Below are 24,875 nucleotides of genomic sequence, written 5' to 3'. Positions count from 1 at the left end.
TTAGTCAGGCTTCAATTCCCCACTCACCATACAGATGCAGTATCACTCTAATATCTTCAGCCAAGACACTCAGGGATGCCTATCCAATGGCCAGGTGTCATCAGATCCGATACCTTGAAAAAGCATTTATACAGCACTTACATCTTCTACAGTTCTTTACAGAGTATATTGTCTAGTCACTAACTGTCCCTCAAAGGGGTTGACAATCTAATTTATACCATAGTCATATGTCCATCATAGTCCCCATATGATTGTACCCAGAATGGTTAAGAAGGTCAAATTAGTGAGGTAATTGTTGTAACTAATGTTTGAGATAATATTAATCAGTGGTGTTCGAGTTTATAGTGCAGTGGAGAGAAGTTAGCAGGGTACTTGGAAGAACAATTGCTTACTTATTTTCCTACTTGTTGCAGACTTAAACAAGAGGAAAATAAAATGGTTTTTTTTTTTATATTTATCACTTTCAGACAGAGTTCAATTTGTCTTTTGCTTTATATTGTTCACAATAACCAGTTACAATACATTTTTTTTAAACGGCAAACATAAAATAAAGCAGGAGTTAATAGAGAAAAGAATGGTTTATAGCAGTTTTATATACAGCAGTACAAGGAATGAAAAATGTTATATTAGACCCCTTGCTGTCCCCATTGATTTGTGCTCAACTAACCTAAATGCCTGTAGAGACAAATATAGATACTAGATGAAATGCATTTGCCGTATGCCTGAAACGTCTCTATTCCCAGTGTGGTTGTCAGTCCTGCCATAGATGCAAAAACCATTGTGCTATAAGAAACTAGGATTAATTTAGTTATGTAGGAAAGCCCTAGAATCAGACTTCTTGTCTTGAGGGATCCCCTGAAGCCCAGAGGATAGCATAAATAGTTTTTGAAAATGCCATGGATTCCTGAGGCCTCATAATGTGCTTGCTGATGCACAAAACTAGTTGGGCTCTCTCTTAGAACCTGAATGTATTGCCTTTTCTCTGGGTCATTCTTTTCTTTACAATAAGTTAAGTTTTCTGCTTAAAAAGACATTGGGCCTGATGCATGAATGGCCGGTAATTTTGCTGTGCACAGGCAGAGCATGGCAATTACAGTGTCACCCAGGATAACTAACTATTTATATTACATGACCACAATCAGCAAACCTGGGGCTTTGAGAAGTGGTAAGATATGCTATATCCTTCCATAGCTGGCATTATTTGAGTTTGAACACACTAACTGCATAATAATCAGCCACTCGTTTCTTAAGAAAATCTAAGAAGCCACTAAAAACTTAACAGAAAAGATCCATGCCCTTTTTTAAAATAACTTTTTAACACTTTACAAATGAAAAAATACCAAAAAGTAGATGAAAAAGTAATAGTGCTTTCCGGCAGCTTAAAGGAAAACTACGGAGAAAAAAAATTAACTGAATCGGGTCCCAAGGCCCTTAAAGAGAACCTGAGGTGGCTTCCTAAGAATGAAATCCACACACAGAGGCTGTGATTTATGGGGCATAGCAGAGTGCAGGGGGAACTTAGGGGGGATTGAGATAGCAACAGAGGCTGGGCAGTATAGGCAGACCCAGCCTCTGTGTGCGGATTTCATTCTTAGGAAGCCACCTCGGGTTCTCTTTAAGCAATTCATTTTTTCTCCTAACTTTTCACCTAGGTGATATTTTCACACCTTCTCCGAGCATGCGAAGAAAAGCCGACTAGCGTGAGTGAGCAGGATTACCGGGAATGATTACGGCTAAACTGAGGCACCTGGGAGGATGGCGAGGGAAGCATTCATGCTCATGGGGCTGGAGAAAGCCACGGGTGAGTATAAAATCTTTTTTATCCCGCAATTTCAGGTTTCCTTTAAACCACCAGCAAGCAAGAAAATACTCAAAATAATTATGATAGTACTTTTTATGAATATTTGGGTACTTTTGGGTACTTAAGTTACTTAAAGAGAAGATGAACATTATCTCATAGAAGATAACTCAAGAGAAACAGTTAATTGCAGATGGGCCCAAATGTGTTAAGCTGGAGAGGAAGACAATTCCTAGTTTTGCTTTAAAGCTCCACAATTTCACCTGACAGTTGAAATCAAGAATTGAAACTAAGAAAGTGAATATCTGCATTTACCACTCAGCTATTATTCCCTTATTGTGTTTGAAGCAGAGAGAAGTAAGAAAAGGGGATACATGGCAGTGACTGCAAGTCGAATAAATAGAAATTAAGGTGTTGGGGCCCTGGGGCGCCTCTTAGTCCAATAGCAATAAGTGTGTGACGGTGACAGCTGGGGTGGGAGGGATGGCGTGCGCACTTTGGTGTTTCACCCTCGAGTGCTGGAGGACCTCGTCTTGGATCACACCATGGTTTAATATGCTTATTTTCACTGGAAAAGTGTTTCTGGTCTCAGATTGTTTCAGGCCTGAGCTGGTGTTATCTTCAGGTTATGTTTTGCATAGCCCGACCTGGATACAGTGAATTACTCAATGTTTTTTTATGGTACCTGAAAAGGACCAATTTAAAGTGAGCCTTTACTGAGAGGCTATAATATATATATATATATATATATATATATATATATATATATATATATATATACACACATACAGTATATATATTATTATTATTATTTATTTAGTGCCAACATCTTCCGCAGCGCTGTACAGAGTATATATAGTCTTGTCAGTAACTGTCCCTCAAAGGAGCTCACAATCTAGTCCCTACCATAGTCATATGTCTATATTGTGTAGTGTACGTATTGTAGTCTAGTGCCAATTTTTATCTGTATGTTTTTGGGGTGTGTGAGGAAACCGGAGTGCCCAGAGGAAACCCATGCAGACACGGGGAGAACATACAAACTCCTTGCTGATGTGTTGACCTGGCTGGGATTCGAACCGGCAACCCAGGGTTGCAAGGCGAGAGCGCTAACCACTACGCCACCGTGCTGCATCGCTGTTTGCTTCCTGATCATTTATGTTCAATAATGTCAGAATAGATGATTATCCAAAATGAGCATTCACAGTGCTGACATCTACATTTGCAGCATGCTTGTTCCAGGTGTTTGACTGCAACCACATGATAAGTAGAGATGGCCCGAACGGTTCACCGGCGAATGGTTCCAGACGAACTTCTGGGGTTTCCGATCGCGGAGAACCGCAAACTTTTCCAGTAGTTAGATTTGCCCCCATAGTACATCCTTAGGGTCAACTTTGACCCTCTACATCACAGTCAGCAGGCATATTGTAGCCAATCAGGCTACACTCCCTCCTGGAGGCCCTCCCCCCTTATAAAATGCAGGCAACGTCAGGCATTGAACTCACTCGTGTGCCTGCAGTAATTAGAGAAAGGAGAGTTGCTGCTGCTGCTGCAGAGAGAGCTATAGGGAAAGCTTAGTTAGGGTCTTGTAGGCTTGTTAGCTTGCTCCTTGCTGATTCTTATTGCTAAAAAAGCACCCCTCAACAGCTCCTTTGAGAGCTAATCTTGTACGTGTGATCTATTTTTTTTTTTGTGTGTGTGGCCCACTTGCATTATATACAGCCCTGTCAGTCAGTCGCAGCTGGCCTTTGGCCCCTTAATTCCTACTGTGCCACTGCCAGGCCCAGCACATTCAGTGACTACCTGTGTGTGTGACAGGTAGCTGCACATTTGTAATCCCAATCACTGCACCTGTTCACTGTTTAGTCCACCTACCTACGTGAGCGCACGCATTGTTAATGCCACCAGTCATTGCACCTGTTCACGGTACGTGTGTGTGACAGGTGCACATTTGAAATAACCAGCAGCACTGTACCTACCTACCTGTTGTTCAGTGCACCCACCTACCCACGTGAGCACACACAGTGTGATATTTAATACCACCAGTAACTGTACCTGTTCACGGTACGTGTGTGTGACAGGTGCACATTTGTAATACCCAGCAGCACTGCATATACCTACCTGTTGTTCAGTGCACCCACCTACCCACGTGAGCGCATGCAGTGTGATATTTATACCATCAGTCACTGTACCTGTTCACGGTACGTGTGTGTGACAGGTGAAAATTTGTAATACCCAGCAGCACTGTTGTTCAGTGCACCCACCTACCTACGTCATACCACTCCGTGCATACCTACAAAGTACAGTGTTTAGAAGGCGCATGCCATCAACCCCCAAGATTGTCAGAACGTAGTTGACTATTTAACACAGAACACCTCATCTTCCTCAGCTTCCGCACGGAACCGTGACATATCTTCCTCCTCCTGCTCTGATTCTGGCACCCCACTTAACACTCAGTCGGCTCCCACCACCAAAGTGCCATCACCCCAGGGCTCAGCAGTGTGGACATTTTTTTGTGTGTCTGCCTCATATGAGAGCAATGCCATCTGTACTCTCTGCCACCAAAAAATGAACCGTGGAAAGACCAAGACAAATATAGAGACGACTTCCTTACGAAGGCACATGATGACAAAGCACAAACTGCGATGGGATGACCACCTAAGAAAAAAGCGGCACACAAATGCAAAGCCACACACCGCAGTAGAAGATACCAGGCCGCAATTATTTCTCAAAAAAGGTGATACCCAAACTGTACCATGATGTTGAAAGGCAAGTGGTGTCATCTCTGGCACACAGCGTTGGGTCAAGGGTCCATCTGACCATGTGGTCTGCAAAGCAAAGTCAGGCCTGCCCGAAGACAAAGTCAGTACTCACACACAGCATCTCTGCCTGCACGCTGTGTGACTGCCTGCCCCAAGACTAAGTCGCTCCCCACACAACATCTCTGCCTGCAGGCCGCTTGACTGCCTTCTGATAATAAGGTCGTTGCTTCATTGTGGACAGACCAAATTTGATCAGCTGGACAGTCACTGTTGTTCTGTCATTGAGCTACCTCAGCCCGGTGACCAAATGGGTTTGAAAACCGCTATTGCCTGCACTCTCGCCATGGTGCGCACCAGTCCAGCACGGCCGTCACAACACAAACAGCTGTTTGCGGTGCGTTACACAGTGGGTTTGGTCTGTCAGTGTGAAGCAGTACTCTAATTACACTCCCTTAATTGATGTATACACATGCAAGATGTTTTAAAGCACTTTAGGCCTCCAATTTAGCATGCAATGTGATTTCTGCATTTTAAAACGCTGCTTTGCGTCAAATCCAGATTTTTCCCTGGGACTTTTGGTGTGTATCCCACTCCTCCATGCAAAAACTCAGATGTTAGAAACATCTTTTCCATCACTTTTGTGGCCAGCATAAATGTTTCTAGTTTTCAAAGTTCGCCTCCCCATTGAAGTCTATTGCGGTTCGCGGAAGTTCACGTGAACTGAACTTTTGCGGAAGTTCGCATTCGCGGTTCCGCGAACCGAAAATCGGAGGTTCGGGCCATCTCTAATGATCAGTGTGATATCCATGCAATTAGTGTTTTTCAAACTAGGATGGCAATGGTAACTCTCCTTATCCCTCAGTAAAAGTCAGCTTTCAAAACACAAGATTCTATCTATCTATCTATTTATCTATCTATCTATCTATCTATCTATCTATCTATCTATCTATCTATCATGTTTAAGGTACAGTATCATTGTCCTGCTATACATTGCTCCATAGAACATGTCACAGCCCTAGACAGACATTAACCATCTAGAAAGGACATCTCTTTAGTGGTTGCTCACTGATGCTAATAGAAACCTTAGGCATTGCTCAGTGTGACTTCTGTGTTTAGTATATACTTGTTAGAAATACAGTGTGTCAAATATCACAGTGGGGTAGCAGTGCAGTAGGTGATATCCCTCCCACTGGGTTTCTCATATTCCTGTTCCAGGCCTGTGGTGCTGAGCAGTAATAGCATATTACCTTGCCAGCTCACGGATGTTAAGAAGTAGTAAAAAAGGCCACTGTTGGTTATTCAAAGCATGCTCACTATCACTGCCAATTTGCCTGGGTAGATAAGGAATACTTGTTTAATATGTGGGCTGTGCACAGATACCTTAGCAGAGCTATGACAGGAGAAGAAATTGAATGAGCATCTGTGAGAGCATTGAGTTTGCAGCTGACATTAACACTTTCTTCACGAGAGCAGCACATTTTCCTTGTGAAAAACACATTTCAGCACATCACTGTAATTAGGTAAAAGGCTGGCTTAATATGACTGACAATATAAGACATTACTGAGATTAGTTCAGTAATTAGGGCTGTCCCAGTAGCCCATTTTAAATGGCATTTCTGTTATTACTTCTGCATTTATCTCGAGGGATACAGCCTGTTTAGCTTATGAAGACATAAACAGAGGGAAGAAGCCTGGCTCTTCTCTAAAGGCTGCACAGATTACAGGTACAGCATTCTAAAAGGATTCTTTTAATGCCTTTATTTATTTATTTATTTGTGTATCTAGTGTTTTGATCTGTATTGGGAAGGCAGAAGCAACATGGGTTTTCAATGAATGTTGGCAGACTATTCATCAAGAAATTGCAAGCACTTGGGAGGGCAGTTTAAACTCAACAGGCAATTCATTAAAAAGAGATGTGCTGCATATCTTGTTCTGTTCCCATGCTCTAGCTTCTCCCCGAAGACTGTAATACTATAGTGCAAGCTGTAAGGGAGCTGTGATGTTTGTAAAGTCTGGCAAAAAAAGACAATGGAAATATGACATACCGCTTTTTTTTTCTGTGGATAGAAGTATCAGAGCTACTATCACTGACTTGGTTTGGCTAATGTCATGGCTGTCTTGGATATCCTGCATACTGTGGATAATACGTCAAACAAAAATGGGAAGAGGCGATGTTCTCACAATATTGCTCATTTAAATCAGCTGAATTTGACGCATGGCCACTCAGCTATTGTAGGAGTCGCCATGGACCGCAATGAAAATGTGTGGCTATGGGACACTGGTTGCTTATAATGGTCGCTGGCACTTGGCTATTAAAGGGACCAGAAGTAAATGAAAAACAAAAACAGTTTAACTTACCCGGGGCTTCTACCAGCCTCATGCAACCACCCTGTTCCTGCGCCATCACTCCCCGATGTTCCATCCATTCCCCTACAGTGCTTCTCTTTCAGCCTGGTAACTCAGCCAGTCAATGGCCGCTGCACCGGTTGGACTCGGTCACGTATGTCCTCTGTGGCGCTCCCATCACTGAGAGCATCTGGCACATGCGCAGTGGAGATTTCCCATACTGCGTCTGTGGGAGTACAATCAGAAGGCATAGGGAAGGGGCTACACATACAGAAGAAAGAGGGGCATATCAGGTGACAGGAACATCATGGAGTGACGATATGGGCACAGGATGGCTGCAGGGCACTGGTAGAAGCCCCAGGTAAGCTAAACCGTCTTTTTTCATTTACTTTAGGTTCCCTTTACAGTGACACTGAAGCTGAAAAAACACTTATGATATAATGAATTGTATGTGTAGAACAGATAATTAAAAGAGCATTAGTAGCAAAGAAAAGAGTCTCATATTTTTATTTTCAGTTATATATATATATTTTTTTTATAACATAGCATCATTCTCTTATATTTGCAGTTTACAAACTACACTCTGTATTTTAAACTATTAAACAGAGCAGAGCTAATGATCCTTTGCACTTCCCTGCAGTAAAACCTTATCTAAAGATGTCTTGCACATTTTCCTGATGTATAAGTGCTGCAGAAAACAGCCAAGTTGGGTCGGAGAGCTCAGAGAAGCTCTTTTGCATAGAAAACAACTGAAGTTTCTTAACTCCTTTCTGTACTAAAACCAATATGAGACTCGTATCTTTGCGACTAATGTTCTATTTCTTAGCTGTACTACCATTACAATTCATTATCTCACATTTTCTTTTCACTTCAGATTCCTTTTAAATGCCAGGTGCTCAGTTACAGTGTGGTCAAGTGTCAGCTATCGGTTATGTAGTGAAGGGGCTTGGCTAGTATATCTATTATATAAGGATAGGACAGCTCCGTGGGTTTGTGTTAGGTGATAGGGTATAGTCACATCCAGGAGGATCCTGAGGTTTTCTTTTGTCCTCATACTGAGGCCTGTAGTTGTGTCTGTCTTCCTGAGAAAAACAAACAAACAAACAAACAAACAAAAGAGCTAAATCTTTTAGCCATGAGAGGACACTGCGCCCTCTAGTGCTCAGGGAATGTTTTTTTCACTTAGCAAAATACTGACTGCAGGCCAAAACAGATCAGAAAATCAGAGACTGTTTATTTAGCATGAATGTGGCTATTGGCATTTTTATGAGTGCACAGGCAAGTTAAACAAGGATACATTCAATGTTAATAAACTCTGTCTTTGAATAAGCTGAAAAAGACCTTTCTTACAAATTCAACCTCACACAAGTCAGGTTGTTTTGATCTAGAGGAAACTGGAAGCAAACCCCAATAAAAAGCTTTAGGCATTTTACCCCACCCAGGGGTAAAATCTTTCTTAACCATTTAAGGACCAGCGGTCTCTGGGCACTTAAAGACCAGAGACCGCTGGTCCAATCCCGACGGAATCCCGACGAATCGCTGCACAAACCCGCCGCAACCGCCGTCATCGCCGCTCGCCGAGACCCCCAGGATATAGACTCTACCATCTGTATGACGGCAGAGTCATGTGAGCCGGTCAGGAGCCGCTTTCATTGGCTCCTGACCCTGTTTTTCAATGTAAGCCAATGGGAATGGCTTACATTGAAAGACAGGGCCAGGAGCCAATGAAATCGGCTCCTGACCAGCTCACATGACTCTGCTGTCATAGAGACAGGCAGAGCCTGTGAGATGTGGCGAGAATCGTCGGGTTTGAGCGGCACGATCAGTGGGTAGCGGCGGAAACGGCGGATGCGCGCTGCGGACAGTGATTGAGATCTACGCCCTGCCAGCCAGGAGCCCACCAATACAGGGCGTAGATCTCAATCACTGCAGTCCTTAACTGGTTAATTTCACAGAAGCAATTCAATCAGTTTTTGGGATCAATGCATTAGCTTACTATTCTTCAATAATTATAACTGAGGATATTCTATCTTCTTACACATTTTATTATCATTGATTTTGCAATTACTAGTCCCTGCTACAGGACAATTCACTTTTTAATTATTCTTACCATGAGAACTTATTTTATACTCTCTTTACAGTACTGTCTTTAACGTTCTATACATAGCTTTGTTCTGTTTTTTCGTCTCCTGAGTACAGTGTTTGGATGTAACATTTATTTCCAAAATGTATACACTGACTCACCTCATCACTTTTTTGGGAGGAAATTATTGTGGCATACTACTGCTGTCCAGGCAAGGTACATCCTTTTTAACTCAGAAACTGCAGTGAGCAGTCGTCTGTAACTCAGAAACTGCAGTGAGTAGTCATTTATAACTCAGAAACTGCAGTGAGAAGTCATCTGTAACTCAGAAACTGTAGTGAAGGGTTTTCTTTAAATTAAAACTTGTCCAACTGTTTTCAGAGTGAAACTGAAACTCAAGACCAAATATTGAACTGTGTCTGCTACCCTTTCCACACTAACTAAACTGCTACTATTGGCCAACTCTACAAGATGTTCCCATTAGTCCTGTCAATAATATCACATGACTAGAGTTAGTCACAGTTGGTCAGTGAAAGCGATGGAGGAAGGGACAGTCACAATTTAAGACTCAAATCTGAGTCTCATCCCATGAAACGTTGGGCCCACAGTCTGTCAATCAGTCTGCGATTGTCATTAATGCTTGTCTGAACTGCATGTTCTGTTCTAAGCAGAGTGCAGGAGCCTCCGACTGGCATCCAAAACAAAAACACAGTAGCTATTTTTTTAGCCACCCAACAGAAAGGGTCTTCCCAAGACAACGTGAACATAGATATCTGAAAAGAAAAAATGAAACAAACATATATACCCACTTTATAACTGCTTTCACTAGCAATTATAACCTTGAGTCAGTATGGATGAATCCACACCTGCACACTGCAGTTTTTCTCCATTCGGCACTGCAAACCTATGCAAACTAAAGCGTGACAATCTTTTTTTTCACATCCAGGGCATTTGTATCACTTTTTTTTAGTTATTCTTCTTCCTACATTCATTGTGTTTCATTGGAAATAGGTCAGTAATAGGATTGGGTATAATAAGGGTATCCCATACTAAGCTCAAAAAATAAAAGTGTTAAGTGGTACATCATTCCATGATACACTGAGTAGGTGGCTAGATTGCCTTATGCTTGTTGTCCTGACACTGCTTAATGTCCCGTCCCATCTTCCTTTCCCTTTTTCTGGTCCTCAAAATGCATTACCAAACTGAAAAAAATGTGGGCAAAGCTCTGCTGATCTTCTACATAGTGGATTGCACTCATACCTGCGTCACTGGTTCAAATCTGCACAAGGACACTATCTTAATGGAGTTTTTGCGAATACATGAGTTTACTCCACATCCAAAAACATATAGAGAACTTAAATGGCTTCATCCAAAAGCTTCCCTTAGACTATGATAGACATATTGTTATGGTATGACTCTAGAAGGCATTGTAGATTGTGAGTGCCTCTGCAGAGGATGCCAGTGCTATATAAATACTAAATGAATAAAATGTATTTGAGAACTGTTCTGAGAGAGTCAAAATTTGTTTTCAATCACAATACTTTTACATGATCAAACGGAAATACCAAATGTGGTGTTGCCTGAAATCTACCTTTTTGGAACGTGGGACTAATGTATTACATTGTACATGCATATCATATGCACACCTTGGTTGGAGTGACTTTGTTAATATACAAAATTTGTTTGGGGAAGATGTAAAGAAGAAATGAATCTATCAGATGTTAATTCTGGTGCAATGCTTTGCAAAAGATTTGTTTCAAGACCTCCTGGACAACAAGTATGATTGTCTAGAGATAATATTCATTGGCCTATATTCAACGATCTTTACTCTAGATTGGGCCCAGAGATTTTTCATCTTATCTATAATAATAAATAACGTTTCACCACTTAGAAAGAGAATACTTAAAACTACATAAAATAATAAGATCGGGGATGGTCATAGTCAGCCAACTTCGCTACGTTGGAACTACGCATTGTTTTACACACTTACGCTTCGCCACACTACGGCTTTGAAATCAAATATTTGCTTCGTATGCATTTCATAGACTACACATTAAAATAAGCAATTTCGCGTAGTGCGAAGCGTAGTGTATGCAGATGCTTATGTCCGTATGCAGAACATTTTCCGCATTAATTTCTCTTTTAATGCTTCCATGAACTCTGTTATGCGTACATTCCCCTTTCAAATGCGTACATTTGTAAGCTTACAATCATTCGTAGTTCACTACGCAATACACATGTTAACTACGCATAGTGGGCATAAGCTACACGTAGCGGTACTTTGCTATGCGTAAATTCGTAAACGTAGTTTTGAAACTTCGCCTACGAACTATGATGAGTAGATGCGAACTACGATGCATAAATTCGCACTGGCGTAATTTCTGCTCATCCCTGTTTAAGATTGTTTTGAGTCTTTTCTTGCTTGCTGGAGGTTTAAAAAGTATTAAACTGATTACGTTGTGGTAGCATCTCTTGTGAGAAAATTCAGAAGAAAAGTCAAATGAATAGCTATTGACTACCCAGGTACAAAGCTACTTGATGTTTACATGAAAATTGTGTATATGCTAAGTTATGGAAAGGTTTGTTTTTAACACCCAATATTATCCATTTTCTAGGTTTGGAGTATCCCATAAAAAGAAACCCGGATTTACAAACTATTATTGAAAATTGAAGAAAGACTTTTCAAAGATTATCCTATTAATTTTGTTATTAACCAAGAAGAATGTTAAATTCAGAGGCCACTCATGCAGTCTTCCATCATCTCAAGTGGCAATTCATATCAGTTCCTAAACTGAACTATCTTGATGCTTTCTCATTATGCATTCTTGAGGTCATTATGCCTGACTCTGCTGTGGGAAAACTTATGTGTCAGAGGTAAGGGGAAAAGAATCTCCTGTCATCCTGTGACTTACATTTCCAGGAAGTTATTCATAGCCAAATGCAACTTCAGTGTTGCTAACAAAGAACTGAATTCTATGAAAATTGTATAGGAGGAGTAACATTATTTTGCCTGAAGGCACCTTCACTCAGTTGTATTATTTATCAACCGATTCTAGGAGCATATTCACACAGCACAGCACCTTAGACGATGACACGCTAGATTGTTATAATCTGGAGAACCAGCAAAGCAATGGGAGCAAAGGTCCCCATGATACCTAGACTAATCTCTGGCCAAAGCTTCCCCCGAAAAAAAGCTAAACACCTCTTGTTGATCTTCTTATTGTGTGATTATTCATCAGCCTCTTCACCTTACAGACCTACAGTATTTTTAAGAGATTTAATCATGGATATTGTGCAATCTAATAGACCCACTATCTGACTCACTGTAGCTCTGCAGTAGCAGGACCTGGCTCTTTATTTCAGGAAATGTTTGTTGAACAAGGCAAATTCTCTACAAGGATGGCTGCAGTGACTAGCAATGATCAAGAGAATATCTACTGTGCAAAATGGTCAACAACACCATTTGTAATAATAAAAACTCTTAATTGAAGCATGTTAAAACAAAGCTGTATTCAGCAACAACCTGCCAGAGGTATTGCTAGCCCCAAAGATCAGCGGCACGTGCTCCGGATCTATTTTTGAGTGCCCCAGATGTCCCCCAGGCAGAGTCAGCTGTGAGGCCTCAATGGAGGGCATTTGGGAGCTGTGATGCTGCAATCGGGGGTATGCTGGGTGCTGTGGTGCCTCTAGGTGGGCATACTGGGTGCTGTGATTCCTTGTCGGGCACTGTGATGCCTTTATGGGGGCATGCAGGGAGCTGTGGTTCTTCTATGGGGGCATGCTGGGAAGTGCGGTGCCTGAATGGGAGGCCCGTGGGAGCATGGGAGGGGGTCCACAGAAAGGTCAGGGAATGCTATAGGGGGACTGCTGGAAAACCTGGCGGCAGGCCAGCCCGCCCAGCAGAAAGCCAAACTAGCCAGTACAGAAGCCAGATAACTCTGCCTATTTATTTGATATGCTGCACTTTTTTTTTATTAATGGAGAGAGGGATTTATCCAACATTTTGCTGAGCAGGCCTACTTAAACCACTGTTAAGTTCATGTAAATTTGGCTCCACCCATGACCACACCCACATTCTGGTGCATGGCCAAACCCATTTTTTGGCTGGAGTGGCCAAAAGTGCCCTGGATCTCTTAAGATCCTAGCAACACCCCTGCAACCTGCTGTTTCAGGCACAACACCTTTCCTCACGCTGTGAAGCCTCAATAATACCTGTATACAGCTTTGTTTTAACATGTTTCAATGAAGACATTTTTATAATTACAAATGGTGGAGCTGAGCATATTGCACATTGGATATTGTGCAGAGCCTGATCATCCACAAGGCAAAACTTGGCAGTTGACTGGAGGATGCTGGAGAGAGTCTAGGGTCCTGGTTGATTCTAGCCTCCAAATCTTACTAAAAAAGCCAGGTGATCATCAGGGGTGGGCAAAAACTGCTATCTTGCCTAGAGCCCCACTTCATCTTGATCCTTTTCTGATCTTGTGTCTACCTAGAGACACTGGTGGGGGTGGCACACCTCTTTGAACTTTGTCCTCGTACTTGGGTGTTTGCTCCACCAGGGCTAGTGGGCGGCCCTCACACCCCGGCGGTTGCGGCCCTGCGAGCCCCAGTGGCTCCGTTTTTTTCATGGACATAGCTCCAACATCCAGCATGCATATTTGGACGTAGGAGCTACGTCCTGTGGGCTAAAGTGGTTAACGTGTACCAGAGACCATATGAACTAAAAGTTTTATACATACCTGGGTCTTCCTCCAGCCCCCTGCGCATAGACTACGCCACTATCCTCAGAGATACACAGTCACCAGAGAGATACGTAGAGAGAACACTTCTCTTGCGCAAACTGTCGGCATCTGACCCAAGTTATGGGACCTAGTACCGGTAATACAGTAGACTGAGGATGGCGACATGGGAGCGATCCATGGGTGTGGAGCTGGAGGAAGCCCCAGGTATGTATAAAACTTTTATTTTAAAACGTCTCTGGTTTCCTTTAAAAGGTGAAACTAATATATGAAATAGACGCATTACATGCAATGCAAGATATTTCAAGCATTTATTACAATTTTGATAATTATATATGGCTTACAGCTTATGATAACCACAAAATCTAAATCTCAGACCATTAGAGTATTGTGCATAGGGTTCCTGTTTCATATAATAGTTTTACCATTTAAGATGAATTACTGAAATAAATTATTTCAGCCATTATTCCAACTTTTTGAGTTTCACCTGTGTATACAGTTCATATATGTGTATAACGTAGATTACTGGCTGACTTATGCTAACCCAATCAGCCAGTAATGCATTTTACACAATCAATGTGTACATTGTTTGTGTTATGCAAGTTCCGTCATTTGTGTAAACTTAACGTGCACCAACTGTACGTGATCTCCTAAGAGAATTGATTAGCTCTAGCCAGGAGGACTCACTGTGAATATAAATGAATGTCTGGACTAGACTGGAATAACCTGAGCTTGTCCTAAAAAATAATACAATGCAGTTATCAAAACAGAGCTACAGGGAGTGAAAAACGTAGCAGGTCCTTTTAAGGCAGAAACTTTATTAATAACATTAATCGTACAAACAAAACAAGTGCAAACTATTCATTTTTTCTTTTTTCTCACTGCGGCAAGGCTTAGGTTGACTCTTGTCCACTGTAAGCCATTTTCTTGAAGTACCTCAGCTAAGATTCTGTTTCTGAACCATAAGCTTTTCCGCAAAGTAGCCCATTTCTCTGAATCCTGCATCTCTATTGCTTCAGATCATCTGTGCCTGCCCCGACACTTCATTTTTCTCTGAAATGTGTTTCCTTCCTCTCCATTGTTGAATCCCTTAATGCATTTAGAAACTTATATCATTTTCTGCTTTCCCCTTTCCTTCAGACTATACATACTGAGGGCCGTAGGATTTACAGGCTTTTGTGATGTGGAGACAATCCACCTTTGTCACAGACCTCTTCTGTATGCAAGGAATATTTATGGGATGTTGAATAATATATCCTGCACCAAATACAGCTTTGCTTGCATTTTTTTTAATCCATGGTTAGGAAAAGACAGATAAAATGTAAGATAATCAGTTATTATAAAAATAATAATTATATAAAAATATAAGTAGACACATATATCTACTAATAATATTTATAAATTATACACCCCGTGTTTGTTTCTTACGCTGTACAGCGCCATGCAATACGTCAACCCCAGCACCATGCAATACGTATAAAAATTATATATTAAAAATAAATACTTTCTTAAAGTGTAGGATTGTTTAAGTGTAAAACAAATATCAGTGCCACTTAAAGGGGCACTATGGTGAAAAATTGTAAAATTTAAAATATGTGCAAACACAGACAAATAAGAAGTACGTATTTTCCAGAGTAAAACGAGCCATAAATTACTTTTCTCCTATGTTACTGTCACTTACAGTAGGTAGTAGAAATCTGACAGACGTGACAGGTTTTAGACTAGTCCGTCTCTTCATAGGGGATTCTCAGCAAGGCTTTTATTTTTTATAAAGATATTCCCTAAAAAAGGATTTAAACAATGAAGCTGGCCAGCTTCCCTGCTCGCTACACTGTTTTTTGGCAGTTGGACAGAGCAACTGCCATTCACTAAGTGCTTTTGAAATAAGTAAATCCCTGAGAATCCCCCCTATGAAGAGATGAACTAGTCCTAAACCTGTCGCTTCTGTCAGAATTCTACTACCTACTGTACTGTAAGTGACAGCAACATAGGAGAAGAGCAGGGCCGGGCTGAGGCAGAGGCTGGAGAGGCTCCAGCCTCAGGGCGCAGTGTAGGAGGGGGCGCATAATTCATTCAGCTGTCATTCCTAATTGTGTATGAAGCAGAAAGAAATAAGAAAAGGGGATACATAGCAGTGACTGCAAGCCATATAACTAGATATTAAGGTGTTGGGGAGGTTGTGGGCCCTGTGGCCCTCTTAGTCTAATAGCAATCAGTGTATGACGGCTGGGGTGGGAGGGATGGGGGGGCGCACTTTGGTGTCTCAGCCTTGGGTGCTGGAGGACCTTGTCCCTGCTCTGGAAAGGAGTAATTTATGGCTCATTTTACTCTGGAAAAAACGTACTTCTTATTTGTCTGTGTTTGCACATATTTTTAATTTAACAATTTTTCGCCATAGTGCCCCTTTAAAAATAAAAATTCAGTTGTAAGTAAAGCCTGATGATTGCCTCAATTATCTACTGGCTACCTGTATTAAAGGAAATTATCCAACTAATGGCATACATTACACTATTACTTTGTCAGTACCTGTCATATGTACTGTAAAACGATGATCTCTCTTATGCAGTAATAGAAAATAGTGGAAAATATACTGTAATAGTGGAAGTCTAGACACATCCAGGCATGTGGGGCAATATGCAATTTAAGGTAATAAGAAGCTCAAAATGTGTGAGGTTCTTAAATTGCCGGCTTCTCCTTAGGGATGTCTTAGCATTAAGAGTATAATTCAGGTCAATATTAGCTATTCACCTGAATCATGCTCCTGTAGCCTGAGCGATGCCAATCAATGTGGAGGAGACATTTATGATGTGGAGCTGCATGCATGCGCACCTTTGCTGTCACTTGCTGTCCATTGCTAGAGCCATCAGTCTCCCAACCACATGCCTGATGTCCTCGCTGTATGCCAAGCTATGCTTGCATCATTTTCTCCCGTCACTCTGTGCCGCCCACAGGGCCCGCTGTGGCTGCTGTTGCCGCTTCCCTGGAGTCCCAGCAAAAGCATATTTGAAGCTTCCACTAGGTGGACCAATTATTCTGTTTCATTCTCATTGGCTCAAGTTCTCACCTCTTTTTTGATGGGACGCATAGTCCCAAAGCACAGCATGATCCACAAAAGATGGTAGCTATGAATAATATTTACCTGTATCACCTGTATCAATTGTAGTCGATCTCAGAGTGTGTGAGCAGTAGGATGCTCAGACCTATTTTACTAACTCCTAGGCTTGAAAATGGTCTCATGTAAGCAGCTTGAATCAGCGAGTCCACAAACCCCGAGAAAAATGGCTACTCTGCAGTGATGGTGAGGAACATCAAAACAACTGATAAAAAAAATGACTTTAAGTTGCCAGATGTGTGCCACATGTTATTTTTTCCCTTTTTTCCAGAGTTCACATTTGCTTTAAAGTGGTGATCTATACTTCTTACACTGGGCAACAGTATCCTGCTGGATTTTATGAGAACAGCTGTACTGGCTCTTGGAATATTAAGCAACTATAAAAAAAAAAACATCACAGCACACGGAAAGAGCTTCTGAATGCCAAAGCAGAAATTAATTATGAGCCAACGTGGGCCCAATATGATGACACATTCCCATCGGAATATATGGACAAAGGGCAAAATGGGATTGCTAATTTTCTGTAACGAGAAAGCCAGCACCTCCATGCAGCAATTGATTAAAACAGCAAGCTTATTGGAGAAAGGAGATAAAATCACATGGTAGCAACACCTGCTTACATGTTTATGTGATGTTATCTCTTGTCTTAACTAAACCAGCTGTTTTAATTGTCTGCTCTTTGGATGTGCAGGCTTAATTGTAACATTGTGTCTCTTCACAGAGGACATATTGCCACGTGCTGAGGGATCTTGCTGATGGCTTGTCACTGAACTGTCTCTTCTGTTATGCCCCTGGTACACATCATACAAAATCCTGTCAGATTTAGAGTTCAATTTATGATAATTTCTGAAAGGTCCGATCTGATTTCAGATTGTTTTTCTGATTGATTTTCTGATCACTTCTGTACAAAATGGATCAGAAAAGTGATCGGAAATCAGATTGGACCTGTCGGAAATTATCAATTTCACCCAAAATCTGACAGGACCGAAAATTGCATGGTGTGTACCAGGCATTAGCTTTCCACTGACAATAGCCACCCTATTTGGTAGCCATACCAGAAATGTATTTTATTGATTGTGATATTTTCTTCTTTTCTTGAATACATATTTGCAGGAAGCAAATTCTAAATCAGCAGGTCCCACGTCCTTTGCCATCACTAAAATATTGCCAAGCTTTTATTGATACTAAATTAAATCTCCTGAAGCTTTAAGAATATTTATCTGGAAGTTGAAACGGAAATCACTGGCTTGTGCAGGGCTATTGATACTGGCAGAACATGCATTAAAAATTAAAAGATTCTCCAGCGAGATCAGATACGATCTACAACATTTTCCTTGAATGCCAAATGGAACAGTGATATGCATTTGTTCATACTGATCTTTGGAGAAATTTTGATACCAATGTTGATTTGGACATTTTTTAGGATAATAGTTCTATGTGCATGCGATGAATTACTCAAATTAGCAGTTAACCAGTAAAACAGAATCTGTAATAACTATGCTAGAACCCATCTGTTCTAGTATAGGGCTTGTGGCAGGCGTAGCGAAATAAAGACAAGCCAATCACATCACCCTGCTCCTTGCAAACCAGTTTAATAAATAAGGTTGCTTTATTAATAGGTGTGACTAGGGAGACAGGTAATTTGGGCGCCACCATAGGATGTAATGTGAAACACAGCTATGGCAGTGCTCACTAAATAATTTGGGCACCAGCAATAGCCCAAATTACAATAAAAATGGTGTAATGTGGGTATCAAAAGACTTAGGTTATTGGTGGGCGAATAGTTTTCAAAAAAATGCAGGAGAATAGCTAGAGCAGGGTGAGCCATCTTTCAGCTTCATCCTGTGTTCAAATTTCCCTGCACCATCTTTACATGCACACGTAAGTAGAGTAGCAAGCTAAACACAGCAATGAGCTTGCACATTTAAAAATACCATGTGGCATCATCCTTTAAACAATGAACCTTTTGGAGACCACCTCTATTAGATCCTACGCCACACTTGTGGCTGTTCTAGCCTCATGTGGCATAGGATCTACGCCACCCACCGTTTCCACTCCCGACAGGATCGTGCGCACCCGAGAGAGAAGATTAAGCTGTCACATGACAGCTGACATCTCCCCTCAGTGATCAGAAGCCATTGCGTATGGCTTCTGAGCATGTGTTCACTATGATCACCGGAGGAACATTGTGACCACTGAAAAAGCTGCGGCAGTGGGAAGGGGGGGAGAGGATCCACTCACCTTCCTGCCGTTCCCCCGATGATTGGTGCCCCCTCCGCTCTGGCAGGCATCTTCGCTCGCTCTGACGTCAGTGCCGGGTCCTGGCTTGAGTGGCAGTACTAGCAGGGATGCCGGCGAGAATGGATGGGGCTACTGTGGCTCATCGCTGGAGCCCGGGAAGTGAGTAAAGGCTTCTGGTGAAAGGGGGGACATCTGGCTAAAGGAGGGACATCTGGCCCAGCATGCTACACTGGGTATCCAGCTGCCTGACCCCCCCCAAACCCACCCCCCTGCATGTAAATGTGCCTGGTCCTTAAGGAGGGATAGGAAGCGGTCCCCAATAGGTTGAAGGACAACTATCAAAGTTAACTACATTTCTAAATGTCACATATATTTCCAGTAATTACTAGCAAATAGCAATAAAAAAGGCTTTTTTTCATCTTTTCATGTTTTATGTGACGAAAATAGGATATTTAGAGAACAGAGAACAGTTTTCACTGTCGGCATTACTATGGAGGACTGTGTCCAGCACATCCAGCACACAGAAATAATCTTCACTGGTTGTAATACTGTAAGTAAAATGTGTTTAGAATGATAGAAAGCAGAAATATATTAACATCAGCTGCAGCTCTGTGTGCCTGATCCTGTCTCTCTCTCTCTCTGCCTTGCAGTGTAAAGTAAAAACTTTACAGCCACGGAGATCTCATTCTGAAGGTGGGGGGGGGGGGGGAGTAACCAAGTAAGGAAAAGTACAGGTCCTTCTTTTCAGATCATTCTCTGTATCTAAAAATCGCTCAGCTGTTCTCATATGATCTGAGAGAAAGCAGGCAGGCCAGAAACAAACAGTGAATCGTTCCTCTGTGAATAGTGACAGAGAAGCGTAACCTAGCTACATGGTATAGCTCTAGCCTCTTGCATCAACACCGACACGAATTGTTACAAACAGCTGATAAACAACCTCTGACCTCTGAAAAGCTTTCTAATGTTGCTGGCTTTAAGCTCTATAGGTATGTGGGGTTTACAGAAGAACAGTTTCTTTGATAGTTGTTCTTTAAACAGTATGCCCCTCCAAACAACATAATTAAATAACATATCCCCCCCGGGCAACATAATTAGGCAGCGTGTGCTCAAAACAACATTATTAAGTAGTGTGTTCTGTTAAAAGTAATTAAACTTACTCATGAGACATTCTTCGTTCAGTTGCCAAAACCTTAGAAATCTTTTATTACTTGTACAAGGACTTTCTAACAGCCAGCATATAGAGTCTATCTCTAACACAGGCCCAGCATAGCAGTAGAAAGTAAGTTTTTTCCTGCATGCATTGGCCTTTTAAAGCCTAATTAATATGATAAAATATTCCTCCTTTTGGGCAGTCTTTTCTGGTAAAAGTCCAACCAGCATGTTCAGTTCGCCTTTGCAGGTGGGGTCACTTGACTCCTCTTTGTCCTGAAAATCAGCCTTTCAAGGAAGTCCCCTGTAACAATATTCTTGCTTTCGTTTTCCTTCAAAGACAAACCCACTTTCGTTTCTCTGAAATGATCTCATAGCCAAGTGGATATTTTTCCAGGATGAAATATCCAGTTTAAACTGCTTCTGCTCAAGGAATTCTTCGTGCTTGGTACAAAATGACACTGGGGGGAGGTTTGGAGGTTGTTCTGGAATTTCACTGTGAAAGACATAGGAGACTGCACAGTATATGGTTCAAAAACATATATTCAATGGTATCGTGATAACTCCTTGGTTAACAATAATCCTATTACTTAAAGTGTCACTCTAACACAATAATCTAATCTTGTGCATGTGGACTATATAGTCACATAGGTTACACAGGATATACATGATATACAGGGTATACATAAAGATTAACAGATTTAATTATAAAATTCTTTCCACATTTCCCTCCTGTTTATAATTAATACTGTGGGTTGTGGCTTGATTATATATGTGCTATAAAAAGAATATTTACATTCACATTTCTATGCTTATGCTTACTTAAGCCTCAGGTATCTGCAAATGTGTCTCCACTACAGGGGTCAGAGGTTCAAGCAAACACAGCCTTCTACTCCCCTTTGCTGCAAATGGGTATGCACTACAGCAAGTCAAGGCATAGAAGTGAAATGCTCAAAAACAAAAATCAGGCTCTGGCCGTGAGCTGGAATTATTGCCTCACACGTTGGCCTGGCCATCTCCCTCCAGCATACCATCATAATCTCTGCAGTAAAGATTGCCAAAGTAATCCAAAAATTAAAAATTCCACCGGTCACTAAAACTTTATCACTAGTCACGTTCATCTTGTTAATACTGTCCGGTGGGGATGGGTCAGTAGTCTCTTTGTCTATCCTGTCATTGCTGTTCAATGGAGGTCGTTTAGTCATTGTCATTGTCATTCCAGGGCTCTTCTTCTTCTTCAAAAATGCTATGGCTCTAACCCAACTTCCCCTATGTAGCCTTTTTAGGTATCTGTTCCCCCTTTTTTATCTCCTTTTCACCATGGTTCAAGATAAAGAACTACACCTGTGCCTTAGGAAGAATCCTCTAATATCTTCCCACAGCCTTTGAGATCGTGGTCGCACTGAGGCTCAAGCAAATGTTCCCGTCGCCTCAGGATCTCAAATTTCCGCCCCTCTTTACCCCGTGGTGCTAACTATCAAGAACAGATTGGATCTGGCTACTGTTTTTAAAAGGAAATGACCGCTAAGCGTTCTTCTTGAGCAAAATTCAAACAACATTTCTTTTTTTTTCAAAAGCCACCGAAGCTTCGTGTGAGTGTGAGTAGCAAGCTGTGGTTCTGAATCTTTTAATTAATCTGGATTCGGTGGGCCCATGTGCGCCCTCTTGCAATGGTTTAGATATTCCCATATGGTTTTATTCTAATTTAGCCACTATTATCCCTCCTGTTGACACATTTAAAACTCATGTGTCATCACCACAAATAAATCAGACAAATCAGTCAAAGGAAGGTTAGTAGGTCAGCAGTGTACAGAGCGACCTGTAGGTAAAGTCTTAGACTGTAAGTCAGCAGAGGGAGTTGTAGTTGCATATGTCAGGACTGCCAAGTCGTTGCCACGGGAGATGGTGAGGGGACTGGGATGTTGCACACATGTGAATGGCCAGTGTCGTGGGAGCCCGGAGAACATCCATGGTCTGTGGGACAGGTGGGCTCCTCAGTTGCTGACACCTAACCCTGCGGACGCCACTAAGCCGCAAACGTATGCATGATGGGAAAGCGTACACAGTGTTCGTGAAAACAATGGGGGACAAAATCCCATATAACAGGGTAAATAATAAACACACAGCTTGAGCAGAGACGCAGAAAGAAGCTTATCTATTCCACGATGTTCTTCAGCTCACTACTGTAAGACCAGGACAATCATTGGTGTATTCCCTCCTATGCACATAGAACTGATCCACAAAGATTTATTAATTGCCTTGCGGACAAGTCACTGCGCGCAGATGCGGACGGGAGAAACATCCTCTGGTCAATAAACAACACAGAAAACAAAAGTACAGGGGCTAGGGTGGTGCAGCTTTTTTGGACAATGAAGACGTAAATGCCCAAGCAAACTGGCTGTGCAGCATAGGCGGGGGGGGGGGGGGGGGGGGATGGATGGATGGATCTGGAGGGATTGGGCTGGTGGAGGTGGGGTGGGGCAGGTGGAGGTGGGGTGGGCTCTTGGCAGAGAACTACAATCATGTATCCCTTTCTGCATTCGCCGTCAGACAAGGCTTTGTAGTCAAAATATTTCTATCAAAGTCATTTTACTGAACTCCTTCTAACATACCCACAATTTATAAAAATTTAATCAGATGTCAATCAAAACAGTCAATCAGTCGATGACAATGACCCACATACTACAGCAATGCAGCAATCAATTGTTCCCTGAAGCAAAAAAAAAAAAAAAAAAAAAATCATCATATTTACTCTTATAATTGAAAGTAATATTTGTGGGGTTTCTCTTTTTCTTTTCTTTTTTTTTTTATTTATCCCGCATTCTGGGTTTCACAAAATATATACATTAACTTCTTGCAAACAAACCTTTCATCTTGCTGCATGCATTCTCTCAAATCACTCCGTTCTGCTCCAACACACATACACACATCTAGGCTGGGACTAGTAGTCCATGAAGCCTCTTGCCCCCTCCTCAGAAATGTGGGCGTAACTCATACCTTCTCACAGATTCCAGACAGAAACTCCACTCAAATTTCACAGAATTCAACAGTACAAACACATCCCAACTAGCATTCACAAACAGACAACTGCAACAGTTAAAATCACTTTTAAATTTTCAATCTTCAGACGAACATCGGACAAACAGAGTATAAAACTTGTACAGACATTTGTATACTGTACAAACTACACAAACAACAAACAGACAGACAAACAGCAGCTCATAACTTGTGGATTTCTCCTATAGCCCCCCTCCTCCTCCTCAGCTGGATACTTCCCCTGGGAGCTCTGGTGATTTAGATTTCAGAGCTCAGAATTCCCAGCTTCACATCTTACACACCACAACGTAACATTCTTTTAATACCATAGCATAACATTCCATCTTGACATTCGTTTTTTCCGTAATACACTTACACATTTACCTTCAACTAGGGCACAAATGAGTACCCTTAACCACACTTGTCACTTAGTAACCTTGGTGTCTGTCAGGACACTGCTGGACTAGATGATCCTTTTTTCCACATTGAAAACATTCTCCGCGTCGTTTGCGACCTTTATGATCCCTATATCTGCGCCCTCGTGGGCGAAGTGCATGCCCATGATCATTCATGTAACAGCCATTTTCATCATCATCACAATCATAACCATATGTAGCAACTTTCTTCCCTTTCTTTTCCTTAATCCCACATACAGGGTGCCGGATACTTTTTAGAAAATCACTCGGTCTGCAGACTCTATGATCCACAATATATTGTGTGACACACTTGCACAATCCTTCAGTCAAAACCTCACGTATAGCAATCCTACACCGTTCATAAGGGGAATCTGTTGTTTCAGCAGCAGGGGGAGCTACACCTCTATATTTACTAAAAACCTTCATCACTTTATCCAATAGCTCATCTATGTCTGATGCATTAATACCATATTCCGCCTCATATGTCTGGGAGGTCCCATCCACCTTTTGTGGGAGGGGCTGAGTTTGGTTTTGGGGAGGGTTCTGGGGAACTTGACATACAGTAGATGGTACCTCCTCCAAGTCTTTGTTCTCTACTCCTAACCAATGTGCTAAGACTTGGCCCCTCCTCGTATATGCTTCTAGTAGCCATCTTTGAGCTTCTGATAAACCATATTGTTTCTCTAAAACCACATTTCCCTGAGCATCACATTTAATTTGAGAAACAAGATTTCTGCACTCCTCAAGGTGTAAGTGTCCTGCAAAATCATATTTACTTTTCCACAGGCTGCAATATTTTACCCAGTTTTTATTTTTCTTGCGCATAACATATTCATCATCAGTTGCTTTAAGTTTGCCTGTACCTTGCCCCATTCTCAACCTCCCTCGTTCATACACTTGTTTTGAGAATTACAATGTCAGCGGTCTCGTCCCTGAGATGGATTTGTAGAGTTACGTTTCTACCTGGCAGAACTACGTATCTGCCCGTCGGGAGCTGCAGCGGAGACCGGATTCACTCAGTGTGATGAACCTCTGCATGAGGGTACCCCTGACTAAAATACAGAAACAACCTGTGATCTAGATCCACTCCGATATTACTGCCTGTTACGCGGCTGTGTTCTATTACAAAAACGTACAATTCCGCTGAGGCACACGGTAGCTTAGAAAACTGACCACAGATTGTGTCATACAAA

General features: G+C 41.8%; 1 long non-coding RNA gene across 1 annotated transcript; it reads left to right on the top strand.

Annotated features, from left to right (window-relative positions):
• Positions 1-1,656: 1,656 nt before the first annotated feature.
• Positions 1,657-19,603, top strand: LOC137561341 (uncharacterized). The gene is made up of 3 exons (XR_011029974.1): positions 1,657-1,801; positions 11,602-11,860; positions 19,529-19,603. It is a non-coding gene; the product is annotated as an uncharacterized lncRNA (long non-coding RNA).
• Positions 19,604-24,875: the final 5,272 nt, after the last annotated feature.

The sequence above is a fragment of the Hyperolius riggenbachi genome, chromosome 3, assembly GCF_040937935.1.
Source record: "Hyperolius riggenbachi isolate aHypRig1 chromosome 3, aHypRig1.pri, whole genome shotgun sequence".
In the NCBI taxonomy this organism is placed as follows: Eukaryota; Metazoa; Chordata; class Amphibia; order Anura; family Hyperoliidae; genus Hyperolius; species Hyperolius riggenbachi.
The sequence above is the reverse complement of the archived record's forward strand: the minus strand, read 5'-3'. Positions and strand labels throughout refer to the sequence as shown.